We start from the raw sequence: 19,420 nt of genomic DNA, 5'->3' as shown, positions 1-19,420 counted from the left end.
ATCAACTTGCGCCGTGTGAAGAAAATCGATTTCGATCAACATCGCATATGCTTGACATTATTACTCAGACCTTCTAGATAAGTGTTTCAACGAAGCTTATTATTTCTTATAGCGTAGTTTATAAAATATCACGCTTTATTGTACAGCTGTAGCGGCCGTGTCGGCTCCGCATATCCCGACGAGCCAGCATCGTTATTCCGTGCATTTATTCTGAAACAGAGAGGTCTGTGACCCTGCGTTAGTCGTCAGTTAACGTTTAGATTATGTAAGTGGTGTAGTCAAAGTAAGACAATGTAAAGGTAGTTGCCAAAGTCTGTATGGACCGCTTCGCGGAAGTTGAGAAGCATCGCGCTGATCGTATTTCGCTGCATTAGCAACGGCCATTTGCTAAACACGTGCCGAGTGTGGTGCAGTTGGAGCTTTCCGAGCACTGATAAACCGAGCAGTAAAGACGCACGGAAATGCAGGCCCGATATTTTCTCGCTGTGTTGCGCGCTCGATTCTGCCGTTCTTGTAATGCGCCGTTAGCGGTCAGCTGATCCCACCGATTACGCGCGCCTACGTACCGTCGCTCTGACCACCACCCAGGCGATACGCAACAAGGAGAAATATAGGAAATGGCAAGGCTGCTTTACATTTTAGATTATCGTGACGCGCAGCCGAGAACGCCTGTGTAGTGGGTGGCGAAATGCCGATTTGTCTAGTTCGCTTTCGTGCAGCCGTCTCTGCTGCATCGGTTATCATGGGTAGCTAGCCACTGACGGGCATGGGCTAAGAAAAATTTGTCGCTCGCGGAGAAACGTGCTCGCCCAAGCACTTGAAATTTTACGGAGCCGTAGTTCGTGCCGCGTTCATGCTGCATCGGTTATCATGGGTAGCTAGCCACTGACGGGCATGTGCTTTAAGGGCTAAGAAAAATTTGTCGCTCACGGAGAAACGTGCTCGCCCAAGCGCTTCAAATTTTACGGAACCGTAGTTCATGCCGCGTTCGTGCTGCATCATCATTCCTTTTGCATTGATGGTTATTGTGTATGGATAGTTTGTTGCTAGCACTTTCCAAAAGCAGCTGCGTTTTCAGTGGAGCTTTGTTTGTGGAAGACGACCAAGTTAGCACATTAAGCAGCATATTGTCAAGGCTGCGGGAGTTAGCTGCATGTGTGCTGGTCCTCATAGTCTCAACCATCTAAGAGTATGGTTGAAACAGTAACAATAATCACGCCATATAAACCTTTGGCTTATGAAATTTTATTATATGACAAGCTCATAAAAGTGTGTTAACACTTGACTATGGTAGGTTGCAGCATGCTAAATATTCTTTTGTTGCAGGCCTGTATATCATGATCATCGCATGTAGACCTATAACCGACAACCAGGAAAAGTGGTCCAGTCAGACAAAGTCACTGAACCCATTCTTTGGAAAAGAACACATCTATAGGTATGTACAACATTGTGTTAAAGTGGAACCAATTTATAAATAAGCCGAGACATGGGTTAAAGTTTGTTTTTCAGTGCGTCCCCTTGCCAGGACACATAAGTAACCTTTCTTAGGGTGATTATGTCACCACAAAATGTTTGCTGACAAATAACACCTGTAATGAAGAAGAAGAGCACACGGACAAGGTCAGCCGGATCGCCAGTGCTTAGCACGAGTGGGAGCCGTTCGTGCAACCAGCTGTTCCTGCTCTGCGTCACCTGCCTTTTCGATTACGAACAGACACTACCATCTGAACTGTTCAGTACGCCCCTTTACAATTGGTCGAGGTGCTGGGTATTCAAGAACGTTTACACCCTGGAACTCCGGTCTCGGACTCTGCCTTCCGTCATGCCTGACTCCCCCCAGCCGACGTCGCCGCCACCCTCCGTTGCCTGCTCTGGCACTCTCCCGCTCCGCCATCCCGCGGTTTTCAGCGGTACGGATGAGCAAGACGTCAATGACTGGTTGTCTACCAATGAACGGGTGAGCTTGCACAATCGTTGGGACGATACTGCCAAGTTAAATGCCGTCATCTTCTACCTTGCGGGAGTGGCTCACCTGTGGTTTAAAAATCTCGAAGCCGACTTTCAGTCCTGGTCCGCGTTCAAGACCAGTTTCGCTGAAGTGTTCGGTCGCCCCGCCGTCCACAAGTTGCGCGCTGAGCAGCGGTTACGAGAGCGAGCTCAACAACCCGGTGAAACATTCACCTGTTATATCGAAGAGGTTCTCGACCTATGCAAACATGTGGATGCTTCTATGCCCGAAAATGACAAATTGAAACACATTTTGAAGGGCATCGCCGATGACATCTTCCAAATGTTGATCGCCAAGAGTCCGCGTACCGTAGCAGAGCTCATAAACTTGTGCCAAAGCTACGACGAGCTGAGGAGGCAGCGCGATTTGACCAGGCGCCCCTCAGTGGCTGACGAGACCCTCTCTTCCATGACAGTATTCCTTGAACGCTCCCCCCTGCTCACACAAATCCAAGCTTTTGTGCGGGAGGAAGTTGCACGACAGCTTTCTCCACTACCCTTCGCTTAGCTACCCCAACAGCAGCCGCTGCCGCGACAGCCTCCTACACAGCTCGCTCCGACGCTCCGGCGAGTTATTGAAGACCAAGTTGCTGAGGCTCTACCAATGCAGCATCAGCAGTCCTCTGTCGCAGCGCCACTTACTTACGCACCCGTCGCCGCGCAGCCTCCTCATCAACCACTCGTTGCGCTACATCCACGGCTGCTACCACCCGTTCATCATCCCGTTCATCGACCTCCTCCTGCCTTTGCTAATCCTTGGCGTACGCAAGGCAACAGGCCCATATGTCATGCCTGCGGTATTCCCGGCCATGTTGCACGACTCTGCCGCCGCCGCATTGACGACGCTCTGGACAGCTTGCAAGGTGCTGAATTCTTCTCTTCGTTGGATTTACGCTCGGGCTACTGGCAGGTCCCGATGTCAGCAGTTCATCGCCCTAAAACCGCATTCAGTACTCCAGATGGTTTATACGAATTTAATGTGATGTCATTTGGCCTATGCAATGCTCCTGCTACGTTTGAGCGAATGATGGACAATATATTGCGCGGCCTAAAATGGAGCACGTCTTTTTGCTCCCTCGACGACATCGTTGTGTTCGCCCCTGATTTCAGCACGCATCTTCTCCGCCTTAGGCAAGTGTTGACGTCCTTGACCAACGCAGGCCTGCAACTGAACTTCAAAAAGTGCCAGTTCGCCGCGCGGAAGCTCATGATTCTAGGTCACGTCGTATCCCAAGACGGCATTTGCCCAGACCCATCAAAACTTCGCGCTGTGGCAGAGTTTCCTAAACCTAAGACACTCAAAGAACTCCGCGCCTTCATCGGCCTCTGTTCTTCCTTCAGACGATTTATTCGCAATTTTGCCTCGATTATATCACCTCTGACACAATTCTTAAGTGGTGCCAACGACCTATCCTCCTGGTCTCCTGCATGCGACACCGCGTTCGTGACCTTACGCCGTCTCCTGACGTCTCCGCCTATACTGCGAAACTGCGACCCCACCGCCCCAACTGAAGTGCATACCGATGCCACTGGTATTGGCCTTGGTGCTGTCCTTGCGCAGCGCAAGCCTGGCTACTCCGAGTACGTCGTTGCTTACGCCAGTCGTGCGCTGACCAAAGCGGAACGCAATTACAGCGTCACAGAAAAAGAATGCCTGGCCATCGTTTGGGCACTCGGAAAGTCTCGCCCTTATTTATACGGCAGACCTTTCAATGTGGTTACTGACCATCACGCCCTTTGTTGGTTATCCTCTTTAAAAGACCCGTCTGGACGCCTTGCCCGCTGGGCTCTTCGCATTCAAGAATACGACATACACGTCATCTACCACTCAAGCCGCAAGCACACTGACGCTGACGCTCTGTCCCGCTCTCCGCTGCCAGCCGACACTGCCTCCCACTCCACCTTTGAGACGGTGTCGTCGATCAGCATCGACACCTTCGCATCAGAACAGCGCAGGGATCCTTGGGTGGCCTCTCTTTTGGATCTCCTTTCTGGCTCGCCAGCATCTCCCATCTCCCACTCCCTGCGTCGCCAGGCTGCCCATTTTGCTGTCTGGGATAACCTCGTGTACCGACGCAACTACCAGTCCGATGGTCGCAAGTGGCTCCTACTTATCCCCAGGTCCTTGCGTTCCGACATGTGCGCGTCTTTCCATAATGACCCACAATGTGCACACGCCGGCGTTTTGAAGACGTATGAGCGCTTGCGGCAACGTTACTACTGGTGAGGAATGTTTACTTTTGTCCAAAAGTTTGTCCGCTCGTGCCCGCAATGCTAACGCCGCAAATCTCCGCCTCATCCGGCCCACGGTTTATTACAGCCGCTTCCGTGCCCTGCTCGTGCCTTCGACCGTGAGGGAATTGACCTGTACGGGCCGCTACTGCTTACACCTGCTGGCAAACGATGGATTATTGTAGCGGTTGATCACCTTACACGCTATGCCGAAACCGCCGCTCTACCTGCAGCAACCGCCAGTGACGTTGCGCACTTTCTGCTGCATCGTTTCATTCTTCGTCATGGACCGCCTCGGGAACTGCTGAGCGATAGAGGCCGCGTGTTTTTGTCGCAGGTGGTTGAAGTTCTGCTTGCTCAATGCCGCATAGTTCACCGGACCACTACGGCGTACCATCCTCAAACTAACGGGCTTACGGAGCGCTTCAATCGAACCCTTGGTGATATGCTCGCCATGTACGTTTTATCGGAGCATACAAACTGGGACATCATCCTCCCATTTGTCACGTACGCACACAATACGGCTACCCAAAGTACTACGGGAATTTCCCCCGTACTTCCTCCTCTACGGTCGCGATCCTTCCCATACCATCGATACGGTTTTGCCTTATACACCAGACGCGTCAGAGTGTGCTCCCGTATCAGCCGTCGCCCGATACGCCGAGGAATGCCGTCAATTAGCCCGTCATTTCACCTCCGACGACCAACAACGACAAAAAGACAACCGCGATGGCGACGCTACGAATCCGAACTTCGCTCCCGGCACACTTGTCTTGTTGTCTGTGCCTTATACCAAGCCTGTACTTTCTATAAAACTTCTCTCGAAGTATGATGGACCATACCGCATCGTCGAACGCACCTCTCCGGTCAACTATGTCATAGAGCCGCTTACACCGACATCCGACAAGCGCCGCCGTGGACGGGATATTGTCCACGTTCACCGCCTGAAACCATTCTATGAACCGCTCGTCTCCACGTCGTAAGTCGACAGGATGGCTCCGCTTTTGCACCGGGGGTAATTGTAATGAAGAAGAAGAGCACATGGACAAGGCCAGCCGGATCGCCAGTGCTTAGCACGAGTGGGAGCCGTTCGTGCAACCAGCTGTTCCTGCTCTGCGTCACCTGCCTTTTCCATTATGAACAGACGCTACCATCTGAACTGTTCAGTACACCCCTTTACACACCTATGAGATTTCTCCTTAGAGCACGTCGAGGAGCAAAATTATTACATGGCAATGAATGTAGAAATAATCTGAAGCTTTCAGAACAATAACGAAAATATGAAATAGTATGTTCCAACTGCTTTAATGCCACGGGGCTTTTAAGACAAATAGAATGCGCATAAAGGAACATCAACTTTCAGCTCTTGCACACAGCAGCTTGACTTAAATGGCATTGAATTTTCAGCAAGCACATCCACAGAGTGGTATAAACATCTGCATGCCACATATCATTACCTAATTATTTATTTGGACCTGCTGTAGCATCACAAGGACATTTTTTCAGGGACGTTACAGAGTAACAAACATCTGTATACAAAAAGTGCAGTGCAAGAATCTAATATTTTACTACAAAGATGAAAAAAAGGGATGACGAATCGGAAGGATTTGAACACAAACAAAACTGGAGGCACAGAAAGAGAAAAAACAACCATATATTAAACCTACAAAAAGGGGCAGGTCATGATCGAAAGCATCCGGCAAACAGTCAGTGCGTGAAACATAAAAGTGCACCTACACACTGCAATATAATAAGCTTGCTTAACGAGTGAGTACTCCAAATCTGCTGGACATGCCAGGTAATGTCCTGTCATGTAGTACCAGAATGTGCCGCAAACTATGGGAGGCCTACTATCAGCAAACAGTGTCTTACACACGCGCATGATACCACTTAATCCTTCATCATTCCTCAAAAATGGGATCGAGTTCATAAAGGCACGTGTAAACCTGGCAGCACACTGCGAGTTTGGAGTAAGCCAGTTAAGTCTGTGACATAATAAAAAATCCTCAAACTGGTCACTTCTCATTTACTGAAGCGCTGCTACGTCACATGCTGACGTTTCAGACATTCTTAAGGATTGAGCTTTCACTCTGACAGAAATTCTTTGCCTTCTGTGTCCCCAGTTTGCTTTCCGTGTATTGTAGACATAGGTCGGCAAACTCACTCATGAGTCAGCTCACTCCAACTCACTCAGACTCAAATCGAGCCGTGAGTCTGAGTTTGAGTGAGTCCGGGGGAGTAAAATTTTCGTGAGTGTGAGTACGAGTGAGTCCGGTTGGGAAAAAAAAATTCGTGAGTGTGAATGCGAGTGAGTCCAGCTCAGGAAAAATTTTGGCAAGTCTGTGCCTGAGGGAACCCTAAGCGCAAAATATAAATCGTGAATGAGTCTGAGTGAGCTCCACTTTTTTTGCCGACCTATGATTGCAGATATAGAACTGTGTTTGCAGTGTTGAGCTACGGGCAGGTGCTTGTCCTTGGTCAGTAGCTTGTTATCGCTTATGGTTTACCAGCTGGATTGGTTCATTGACTCAGTTGTTCAGCGCAGTACACTGTGACAAAAGGCAGAGAGAGAGAGAGAGAGATACTGTTTTATGAAGCTTGAGGGGTCATTTACCACACAATTATAATCTTTCAGAACAGTTCTTGAACTCCAGTTATAAGTTGCAATTCCATAAAAATGGTATTATTCACTTTATTTATCTTTCCAAGTGCACATCTGCACTCAATAAGTTGCACACTACATGCTGACATTATAATATTCCATGCAGGTACATAGAAAGCAAAGGTGCTCACAAACATCGAGATGCTGGGATACGCCTCTTCACATCAGGACATCTACAGAAGCTACAGTTTTTGGAAAGCAGTGGTGCAGAGACTGTTGTACGTGCAGAAGTGCTAGCTTCCATGACTACTAGGACCCTGTACAAGGCATCCATCAAGTTGTGCAAATGTGATGGTGAGGTAGTTTCGGGGGGCTGCACCTGCGTTGCAGGCAAAGGTGCAGTGTGCAAGCACATCTGCTGTGTCTGGAATGGTTTAATGTACACTGCACAGCATGATTTGGCATCTGTGCCAGACTCTCTCTCGTGCGCAGAGACGGAAAGACAGTGGTATCACCCCAGAGACCCCAGGAAGGTCACGAAAGATTTTGAGAATGTAGTCTTTTCCAAGGACACCAGCGACCGGATCAGCTGTGCACCAGAACGACACCAAAAGCGAATGCAGTATTCCTCTTTAAAAGCAGACAGAAAGGTGATGAAAACACCCAGCCTGATAAACTTGCACGTTATACTTAAGAAATGCGGCCTCGACTGCTTTGCCGACACCCTCGAGGCAAACGACTTTTTGCCCGTGAGAATTGCAGAAACAGCAAATCGTGCTGAAGAAGACAAAGCAATGCCTAAACGATGGCTTGATGCTGTAAAAGCTGGAAGTGCAGTGCAGTACCCAGTTGATGACGTGAATGGTGTGGAGAATGCCACAAGGCTCCAGAGTGGATCACCCATGTGGCATCATTACCGTAAATCCAAAATCAAAAAAAGATGGCTGACTAATGGAGTAGCACACGAGGAATAAGGATTATAAACAGGGATAAGGTGCCTCAGAAAGGCTGGCCAACGTTTCGATAGGAGGACCTATCTTCGTCAAAGGCGGCCTCGTCATCCTCGGCGGGTTAGTTTTAAAGGGTTAGTGGAGTGACGTCACGTCGATGTCCGCTGTGGCTGTCTGTAAAGGGAGAGACTGAAAAGAAAATGAGCGCCGGCGCTTGACTGGCTAGGCGCGGTTTCTAAGACGAGGGGACAAGAGCGGGAGAGCGAGAAAGTGGCAAAAAAAAATTATGAAAAAAAAAACACCGTCAGAGGGGGTTGGGGGAGCGAGAGGCGAGTGAGCGTTCGGAGGAGTCGTGGTCGGCGTGTGTTTGGGGTCCCTGATGAGCCGGTCAGTGTGTAGGTCACAATACGAGTTGAAAGCATGACTTGAGTAGCGTAGCATAAAGGCATCGGGTAATTTTGTGGTTGACAGGGAGCAGCTTGGTCCGTCAAGGGACGTTAGCCTCACTAGTTCGCCCTAGGCGTCGTCGCGGCGGTATACAGAATTGGCGAGACCTTGTGTGGTCAAGGCGCCGAAAAAGGTATCCTGGCGTCTGGGATTTTGGACTGTCTCGGTGTGGATCTCGTGTGGAGAAAAAAAAGAAAAAAAAAGAAAACGCGCGTTTGAGGAAGAAAAAAACCCAGCGTAGGAGGGTGACAGTGTAGAAAAAATATAATTAGAAATTTAAACCTGGGGGGGAGACAGGTGTACCTGGAAAAGCGCTCGTATGGTTGATCAATGCGTAAAAGCATGGAGGACGATAATCAATTGAGTGGTAGGGGAGATGCAGGGAAGAACTGGAAATGGAAGAATAGGTGAGGTTGAGGGGAAAAAAAACCGGCACAGGTGAGTGACAGCGGAAGAAATATAACTTGAAACATGAACACTGAGGGGACAGGTGTACCTGGAAAAGCGTTCGTATGGTTTATCAATGAGTAAAAGCATGGAGGAGGATAATAAATTGAGTGGTAGGGGAGATACAGTGAAGAACTGGAAATGGAAGAATAGGTGAGGTTGAGCATCGAGATTAGCTGGAGGTTTAACTTGTTTTGCGCCTTTGTTAATGGTATAACAATTTAAGGTTTATGTTACTGTTTTTAGCGATTCTAAGTTGCCACGCGATAAATTCATCCCCGTGGGGTGCAGGCATTTCAACTTGTGTATGAGGTATGATTCTGTATATTTTCTCTCGCGAGGTGAAAGAAAATTTGTTTGTAGTATATAGAGTCTTGCTTCATCCTTAAATTGTTACAACCTTAAATTAAAACCTTAAATTGTTATACCAGAATCATACCTCATACACAAGTTTAAATGCCTGCACCCCACGGGGATGAATTTATCGCGTGGCAACTTAGAATCGCTAAAAGCAGTAACATAAACCTTAAATTGTTATACCATTAACAAAGGCGCAAAACAAGTTAAACCTCCAGCTAATCTCGATGCTCAACCTCACCTATTCTTCCATTTCCAGTTCTTCACTGTATCTCCCCTACCACTCAATTTATTATCCTCCTCCATGCTTTTACTCATTGATAAACCATACGAACGCTTTTCCAGGTACACCTGTCCCCTCAGTGTTCATGTTTCAAGTTATATTTCTTCCGCTGTCACTCACCTGTGCCGGTTTTTTTTTCCCTCAACCTCACCTATTCTTCCATTTCCAGTTCTTCCCTGCATCTCCCCCACCACTCAATTGATTATCGTCCTCCATGCTTTTACGCATTGATCAACCATACGAGCGCTTTTCCAGGTACACCTGTCTCCCCCCCAGGTTTAAATTTCTAATTATATTTTTTCTACACTGTCACCCTCCTGCGCTGGGTTTTCTTTTTTTTCCTCAAACGCGCGTTTTCTTTTTTTTTTCTTTTTTTTTCTCCACACGAGATCCACACCGAGACAGTCGAAAATCCCAGACGCCAGGATACTTTTTCGGCGCCTTGACCACACTAGGTCTCGCCAATTCTGTATACCGCCGCGACGACGCCTAGGGCGAACTAGTGAGGCTAACGTCCCTTGACGGGCCAAGCTGCTCCCTGTCAACCACAAAATTACCCGATGCCTTGGTGCTACGCTACTCAAGTCATGCTTTCAACTCGTATTGTGACCTGCACACTGACCGGCTCTTCAGGGACCCCAAACGCACGCCGACCACGACTCCTCCGAACGCTCACTCGCCTCTTGCTCCCCCAACCCCCTCTGACGGTGTTTTTTTTATAATTTTTTTTGCCACTTTCTCGCTCTCCCGCTCTTGTCCCCTCGTCTTAGAAACCGCGCCTAGCCAGTCAAGCGCCGGCGCTCATTTTCTTTTCAGTCTCTCCCTTTACAGACAGCCACAGCGGACATCGACGTGACGTCACTCCACTAACCCTTTAAAACTAACCCGCCGAGGATGACGAGGCCGCCTTTGACGAAGATAGGTCCTCCTATCGAAACGTTGGCCAGCCTTTCTGAGGCACCTTATCCCTGTTTATAATCCTTATTCATCATTACCGTAAAGGAATTATAACTGCATCATCGGCGCATAGAGTGTACACATGGGTGAATAGTACGTGCAAAAGAAAGATGGGGCCCCATGATGTGCGCTCTCTGCTAAGCACTATCATGGGTAAGAACGTGCGTGCTACTTACGCCATGAAGCGGGGCCTTTAATCCGAAGACAGCGCAAGGAAAGCCTTCCTTGAAAAAAATAAACAGCATGTGGACATCGAGGTGGGGCAGTGTGGTCTTTTTTTATGCCGCAGCCATCCTTTCCTTGGGGCAAGCCCAGACGGAATCGATACATGCAGTTGTGCACCACGCCTTTTGGAGATCAAAAGCCCCATGAGAATTGATGCATTTTGCAAGAATTAACTGCGTGTTGGATGCCTCAAAGCCAGCAGCAGGTATTTTACCCAGGTGCAGGCACAAATGGGGGTTACCGGTTAGAAGAGTTGTGTCCTCTTCGTGTACAGTGAAGAGAAGTGTGTGCAAGTTCCTGCACTTTTTGATAAGGCATTCTTCACTGAGCTGGTAAAGTGCTGCAAGTTTGTTGCTGACCAGTACCTAGTACCTTATTTCTCTGGAAATTGGCAGCTTTCTTAATCAGTGTAAATTAATTTACCGTTCCTCTTTGTCATCACTTTCTGCATGATTTATATTGTGCTCGTGTATGATGTACTATGCATAATCTCACTTTAATGACGTGTGCAGAAAATTATCCTCGGTACTAATATATACCATGTATCTGGCCGAGTATTGGCACAAAGCTGCTACATAGCAGCTCTCTATCTGTAATAATAATAATAATTGTTGGGGCTTTCCCATCTGCTGCAGCCCATGCCACATGCGATTGTTAATTTTCATGTGACCTACTCATATTACCACTGCTCAGCAGAAAGCATGTGTCTTGCCACTATCTCTGTACTGCAAGTGTTTTTTGCCTGCACTGTGAATAATCCATTTTCTCACCCCAAGTACGCCCCAATAAACTACTCATTCTGTACTGGTTTGATTGTTTGCGTCTTCACCGACACAACCACGTGACAGTAATTTTGTTTGAAAGAAAAACCGTATAAAAAGGTAGAAAAAGCTTTATTCCTAACTGTGGGAGGTCGAACGTGTCTTCGCTTCGAGTGCCTAAGAATGGTTTTGTCTTTCGTTAACGTTTCAAGATGTTGAGACACGTGCACTAGCAGCAACGTTTGGATTAAGCAATGGAACTGTACATAGGAGAGTATTCACTTTATTATGCAGAGGTACACCGAAACAAAGTAAACACAGTTATCTCGTACTGGCATAGTTCAAGGAGCTCATGAGCGCAGAGGGAGACTGTTGGATCATGTGTGGGAGCACTGATAATTTAATTGTACGCTGAAATTCTTTCATGTGGCAGCCACTGGTTAGACATACATCAAAGAAGTTATCACACAAGTTACTATAGCAGTACGTAAACCTTTCCTGCAATCAACAGTGCAAGGACATATTGATACATTAATGCAAGACATCACTTAGGCAACGAACAGTCACTGAACATCATTGCTGACAGTCTCTTGAAAGTGCTGGTCACTGTGCCATCACTTTCACAAAACAAGCACATACATCACTTTCCTTCTAGCGCATACACTTGTTTGATCATACAGAAGTATTCAGGTGTCCGAATGAAAAAGTGCTAGCTAGCTGAAAACATGTGAGGTTAGGACATGAGTACTAATCTCGCGTTATAATAAATACAGTAAAAGCTTGTTAATTTGAAGGCCATTAATTCGTAAAATCAGATAATTCAGGCGCGCTCTCTGGTCCCGGCCAGCATAAGTATTGTTTAAAGGAATCAAACTCTCCTTAATTCGGTCATATTTGGCCGCAACCCGGTTAATTCGGACGATTCTCAAAGCGCACCCCACACGAAGCACCACAATCGTGCGGCGCAAAGGAGCGACAACAGTGTTCGCAGCCAACCGAAACGAGGCGGTGCAATCTGCATCACTATTGCCATCAGCGTGAACCGTATGGGAACAACGTTTCCAGTTAATTTTGAGTTGGCACGTTTCGGGTTAGTGAAGACAGGAAGGTCGTGAGCCGCGGTTACATTGTGGACAAGGTCACGAGTGGCGAAAATTACTGCTTTTAAACTGCTCTTATGCAAAGTAAGTGCAAGATTTACTTATTCGTCAAGAAAATAGAAGTGCATTGACGCTACACACACTTGAAGATTTTTTTCTTGATACTTTCGATAATTCAGAATTTATTTATTCGGAGATTTTTTTTCGGTCCTGTGAGATACGAATCAACAAGCTTTTGCTGTACAAATTTTTACGGGAAGATCAAGGAGCCGAGATGCACACAATGCAGCTGCCAAAAGAAGAGTTCGGCATTAACTTTTGGCAATGTCTAAATATACCTGACCATCTCAAAAGCAGTTTTTCTAGTGTTCAGCTGGGTGTGGTTTTCAGCAAAGTGAATTCAATGAAGTTAGACAACAGGGCACAGATGTTCCACACTTTGCTAAGTTGTTCAGCCATACTGTTCGGGAAAATCTGTGATAGTATTCTGAAGGTTTTCACCCTCCTGATGACTCTCTCAACGTGTATTCGCACGCATGCAATTCTTCTTGTCTCCTCTTCGTCTTTTTCTGACAGCTGCGGCCATCCACCCATAAATGGAGGAATGTTGAGACCTAACGAACGTGTCTTACATTCATCTGCAATGGTGAATCCCCTATCAGCCATGATGCTGCGCGCAGGAGTGAACTTATCTAACATTCCACAGTGATTGGTCAAGGCCTTGTCCGACAAATGGCCAGGTGCGAGGTCTGAGACAAACGTCACAAATCCGTTGGGGCTGCAAACAATCAGTCCCTTGGCGGTATTGTGCTTCTTGTACAAGGAATACGTCTCACTCTGAACGCGAAAAGATCACGGCGTTTCAATGAAGATCTCTGTGCAGTCAAGGATACCATCCACGGTGTTGAATCCCTTGGAAAGGAAGGCTTGTGGGCGATACTTATCACACAGATCTGGTGGCATCCATGTGAGCACCTGTATCATGCGCTAAAAAAATGCTTCATCATTCCACAGACTCATGTTTCTGTGGATAACACCACGGCAAAATATAAAGCATCAAAAGTACTCATTTATATCCAATTTAAAATATGCTTAAAACTGAATTTGTGAGAAGCGACGACTTGCAACTTGTCCGAACAGCTGCTCTTGTGAATAGAGCTCGGAAAGTGAGTCTACATTTTCATTTTGAAGCAGTGCAACAAATAGGCACAGAGAAGTGAAGACACGAGCGCCGACACTTGTACAATAAACACACAGGGTTACTTACGGTTCGTGTATTCACTGTGCATACTTGAATACGGAATGATGCTTATTGTTTATGACGTTTTTGCAATAAGCTTTGTTTCCCAAATAATTCCTATATTGGCACATATCCATTTCGTATATAATTTTGTAAAATTTTCATTAGCGCTTCAGTTAAGAGAGGACTGGTGTCATCCCTTCTTTATACATTTGTGGTCCACCTCGGTGGTACAGTGGCTATGGTGCTCGGCAGCTGACCCAAAGGTAGCGGGTTGGATCCCGGCCGCGGCGGTCGCACTTCGGTGGAACCGAAATGGTTGAGGCCCGTGTACTGTGCGATGTCAGTGCACGTTAAAGAACACCAGATGGTCAAAATTTCCGGAACCCTCCCCTACGGTGTCTCTCATAAACATAGCGTGGTTTTGGGACGTAAAACCCCAGATATTATTATTATTATTATTATTATTATTATTATTATTATTATTATTATTATTATTATTGTTGTACATTTGTGACACGGCTACATCATTACACTTGCATGATTACATCCTTATTTTAAGTTGATGTTGTGCATAAACTTGTTTGCTGTGTCACGTTTTTATTTAATTTATTAAACTTATTTGCATTGAGGAAAGAAATACTCTACTGCATCGCAGTGGAAAAATAAAGACTTACATTAGCCAATATGACAGCAAAAGCTGACAAGTAACGCCCTTCCCACAATTGCCAACCAGCCGCTGTGAACGGCACGCATGCCATTCTTAAGTCACCTTTTCAATATTTCTGTCCACTGCCATGCAAATGAGACCCAAATTATTTCCTGCCGAAAAGAATGCATCTAAATCGAGGCGTTCTGTCTACCTTCTTCATGCGATCAGACATATGGTACTATGGGATTAGCAACTGGCTTATCCATAGAGTTAGATTCTGTCGGTATGACACCTTTCCCTTCCAACTTGAACTCGTGTTCTTTCTCTGAGAAAACCAGTCCAACCTCTGGATAATTCGACAACCAAGATCAAGACAGTTTCACTCATTCTGTGTAGGCACAACAAGTCCAAGCCTCATTCGAAGAGCACCGCGCATGGTGATCATGGTGCCCGTGCAAAACTCGTTGCAGCCGCCGGCTAACCGTGGTGTCAACCAGCAGCCATACGCTCACGTGTTCCCTTTAACAGTGTATTGCTGTGTACATGCATTGTGTAGCTGAAATAGCACACATACACTGTTTAGTTGGCAATACTGTATTGCAGGCTGTAATCTATCGTATTCTCACAACACATCTTGAAAGTGCAAACGAGTATCAATAACTTTAGACATTCCGTTAGGTTGTACCGCACCTAGACTTTTTCTCACATCAATGTGAAAAGAGGCCTCTTTTTCTGCAAATAAAGTAGTAATGATGATTATGTGACTGTCAACTTAAAGGAGTTTTTGCATACCTGGCGTAGCTTGTTGTGTAGGAAGTCAAGCCAGGTTACCCATAGGCGGGACACCGTGCTCTCCGACACATCAAACCTGTAAATGAAGAAAGCATTCCACAATGTTCTGTCTTGTATCATATTAAAACAATGCAAGAAGCAGCTAGAAGATGGAGGGTTGAAGTGACGGGCACTCGTAGGAAAATTAAAGGGCCCCTAAACCATGTCCGTTATTTTTTTAACATTTCAAGTAAATGCACGCATCGAATTCTGAATGTTGTCACAATCAGCGGTATCAAACACAGCAGTACCATGTGCCACAGGTGCACCACAAGATAAAAATAAACAATGCAGTGTTCCTCTCCGGGTCATTCGCCATTCCCAGCATTGGTTGCGACGTCACCAGGAGAATCTGGTCACGTCAGCAGCAGAGAGAGCCTGTTTGTCTGCCTGCAAGTATGTGTCCTCCCTGCTTATCCACCGTGCTCAGCAAGTAGGAACCCTCAGCCAAGAGGAGAGATGAGCCAATCTACGGGGTGTAGCGAAGGAAAGAGTGAAACGAGCGAGGGCCGCATTTAGATATCAAACACGTTTAAGGTGGTAGGCCACCTTCAAAAGGCTTTTTTTTTTTCGCGAGATCAATTTTTAGTTTTCTTGGTTTTGTGCACGCCCAAACATTCAAAAATAAGTCACCACAAAAATTATCGTTCTATCATCATTAGCTTGCCAGTTACAGCAAGTTTTCCATCCCCCATGCTCGTATAGCGAAACCAAAACCACACTGTGTTTGTTTCGAAAGTAAGTGTTGTTTCGTCTCTATTAATTATATTCAAAATAATTTATAAATTTTATTTTCACTGTTACATAAGAGGATGTCAATAAATATAACTTTGTGTTTCTAATTGTATTTAAATCTCGAAAACGGCCACAAGGGGGACGCACACCTTTTGCAAGCTCTGAAATCTTTGTTTAGGTTTTTCTCAAAATAAGAATTTGCTCCAAATCATGTAACGCAAACATTCATAATGTTTTTCTCAGTGTGTACTTTGAACTGAAATTTTGTATAATAATTTACTACATATATATCTGTGCAATGAACTAGAATAAAAGAAATTGATGGAATTTTTTTGAATTTACAGCTGATTTTGCAAACAGTTTCAGTCTAAATTGGGTCTTTTTTCCCATCTATTTGGTTTTTTTTACCATTACTTCCTTGATATTTAATGCAAAATATTTATCCTAGTTCATTGCATAGCTCCAACCTTTAGTTACACAAATGCCAAAGCTCTTCTGAATTAAGCCACCCATTAGTCACTTATCACGGCTGGCGTGACTACCACTTTTAATGCAATTTTATTGCGATAGCAATTATATGGACACTTCAACCACATTTCTGCCGCCGCCGTCGCCGTGAGGTTCCCTATAGATAAAATCTTCGCCGCGCGCCGTATGCCCGAGCGGAAGCGTGCGGGGACGAGCGCTATCACGGAGAGCGAACGCACTCAATCACCCACGCGCAAGCAAGTAAGCGGGAAGCCAGCGCCGGAGGGAGCACGGGGGGGGGGCGCACTTCTACTCTGCCACCAACCGCGCTCGTCGCTCGTCCGCACCGTCCCTTATCTCCACACGGCTCTGACCTTTATGCGCCGTGCATTCGCCGCTCAGTTTCCGTTGAATCGATAGACCGCACGTACCTTCGCCCGCTGCTGCGTATGAGCTCGCTGCCAGCGTTTTGACAGTCGTTGTCTGCAGTCATTCAGTGTGATCTATTCATGTTTGTTTGTGCGCGCTCACACCACGCTTGTTCATTCAGTTAGTAATAGTCGGGCCACATTTTCCAACGCACGCTACACATGCAATGCTGCCCGGATCGGCAGTGCAGCGCTACAGGTGCGTCCCTTCGCACGCGCTGCCCATGGGAAGCGCTTCCCATCAACACCGCCGTTTCACACGCGCCTTCTCGTGGTCATCGAGTCTCTCTTCATGTCGGTCTACTTACGCCGCAGCACACCTGCTTACTTAATCAGCTCATGTTTACTACAATTCATATTGCTACCAAAGCCGCTCACCTTACTTCGTATGACATTGCTGTGTTGCTATCGCATTCATTGCTTCGCCCTTAGGGCGAAACTGTGACATTTTTTAACACGAAAGTGTTTTTTGCCGGGGTCCACCAAGACTTCACTGACGTATTTCCGTCACGGAAATACGTCATAGAACATAATACAAAGAAAGAAACCAGAAGAAAAAGTTCCACAAACATGCAAAATTTGGAAATCGAACCCACGACCTCTCGGTCCGCGACGATAGATCGCCGAGCGTTTAACCCATTGCGCCACAAACGCATTTGCAGAGAGCTACACAGACGCGCCTTATATATCTAACACTCCTCCGTGTACCCGCGCTCTTGCTCGGGGCGGTGCCGCCGCCTACGAGCAGAAAAGAGAAGTACTGCATTATGACACTAACGCGCACCGACAGTGAACGCTTCGGTGGTCTCAGCACTACGACGCCTCGATGCCAGCATTCGAAGGGACGCTGGCATCAAGAAGCACTACCAACGCCACCTAGGTGGCGTTCACCGTACTCAGCACAGCGGAGCGTGGCCTCCGCAATTAGCTCTGAAAATGTTTCTGAAGTTGATCGCGGAGGCTGCAATTACGACGCGCTGTACGCGCTGATTTGACTCGGTGACGATTCAGTTACGTGCTTTGTCTTGCGCGTTGTATTAGTGTGTCAGTTACGTGCTTCGTCTTTCGCGTTGTGCTAGCGTGTGCAGCGTAGTGCAGCTTCCATATGCACGACGGTTGCTCATGGTCATCGACGTTGGTAGTCGTGATGGAGGAGACGTGCCACCAGGCGTCAGCGTGGGTGCATCAACGCCTAAGGGCGCTTTAGCCACAAAACACCAATAGACATTATATATCAATGTGCAATAAACATTACATTACTTCTGTGAAGACACGTTTCACTTTCGTGTTCTATACCGATTCCTATATAAGAGGGATCAACCACATGTTTTTTTTTGACAAATATTACCTCCCAATAAAACAATAATCAATATTTTGCGCTATGAATGGCTGGGTAAGTTAAATAAGACATGATTGTTTTGAAGAAAAAGTTATTTCAACGCTGGATGTTTTTAAAAAAACCTTTTTTTCAGTGGCCTACCACCTTAACTCCACTATGGCAGCATTACTTCAAAACATTCTCAAGGGAACATGTTCGTTGTAGTCTCATGCGCAACTGCAACAACACAACTAAATTTCAACCTCTGTGTGGATTAGGAGTCGTTTAACTAGTGCCATGGGAGGCACTTGTCGTTCAGGGCAGCAGCTATAGAAAAATGTCACTTTGTTGAAAAACTTAAACTCCAACAATATTCCTTGTTAAGCCTTATCCTTGCATTATTGCATGATAGTTTACTGTGCACGTTGTAAGCATTATAAATTAATGCAAAAGTTACAATGATGAGAAAACATGTTGCATTTCCTTTGCAACTAAGGAATACCGCTTCACTTAGAGAACATGTATATTTGAATAACAGCAGAGAGGTTGACAGTCAATAACAGGGTTAGCTCACCTGAATGCAAGGTCGGCTCCGTCAAGTCCCAGCCGAAGTCTCATAAGCACAATTATTAACTGCGTCTTAAGCGGCAGCAGAAATTTTATCTCTTCATTTGCAGTTCCTTTCATATTCCAGAATTGCAGGCTGTTCACGTTTTCTTCTAAAAGCGACCAAAATGCCTCCAAATGCAGGCGTGATGCGAATCCAGTATAGTAGCGCAGTTTCTTTTCGTTCTCAGCTAAGACATGGTATTCGAACTCGGTTCTTTTTGTTTTGGAGGCCTTACTGAGGCAACCGTTCAAGCGTGATATTTCAAGCACCAAACATCTGTTCTTTTGCAGAAGGCGGTTATACAACCTTGCTGAATCTGCATTAGCCTTTGTTTTCTCCTCTAACTCCTTCTTCAATGCAGTAAATACTGTGTTAGCTTTTTCTAGTTCCTGCTCAGGATGGAGAATGGATTCTTGCTGCCTCTTTAGCAGATCATTTTCATTGTGCTCATAATATGTATATGAGTGTTCTGCGAACGTATCACAAGCAGTGTTCTCAGTGGCACTGCACAAGTCGGTGCTGTTTTCATCATTTGATGTTACTTCGCTATGTGGCTGTTGCACTTCAACACGGTTGCCAGGAAGAGTGCGCTGTAACAGTGGAAAGTAAAGAAGAAATCTCACAACATAAAGAAGATATGTAAACAGCTATAGCACTGGCAAATTCCTTTAATGGGAAAACTCTGCCACAGCAAATCATCCCTCTCAAGGTGTATAGAAAAAGTAGCAGTAATTCATGTCAACACACTGGTGTAATGAATAAATAATCTA

At 46.2% G+C, this 19,420-nt stretch overlaps 1 pseudogene; it reads left to right on the top strand.

Moving 5' to 3' along the window:
* The first annotated feature begins 1,233 nt into the window (after positions 1-1,233).
* LOC125945130 (uncharacterized) lies at positions 1,234-10,911 on the top strand (annotated as a pseudogene).
* Positions 10,912-19,420: the final 8,509 nt, after the last annotated feature.

This window comes from Dermacentor silvarum, chromosome 4 (assembly GCF_013339745.2).
Source record: "Dermacentor silvarum isolate Dsil-2018 chromosome 4, BIME_Dsil_1.4, whole genome shotgun sequence".
Lineage (NCBI taxonomy): Eukaryota > Metazoa > Arthropoda > Arachnida > Ixodida > Ixodidae > Dermacentor > Dermacentor silvarum.
This window is presented reverse-complemented; position numbering and strand designations above follow the sequence as displayed.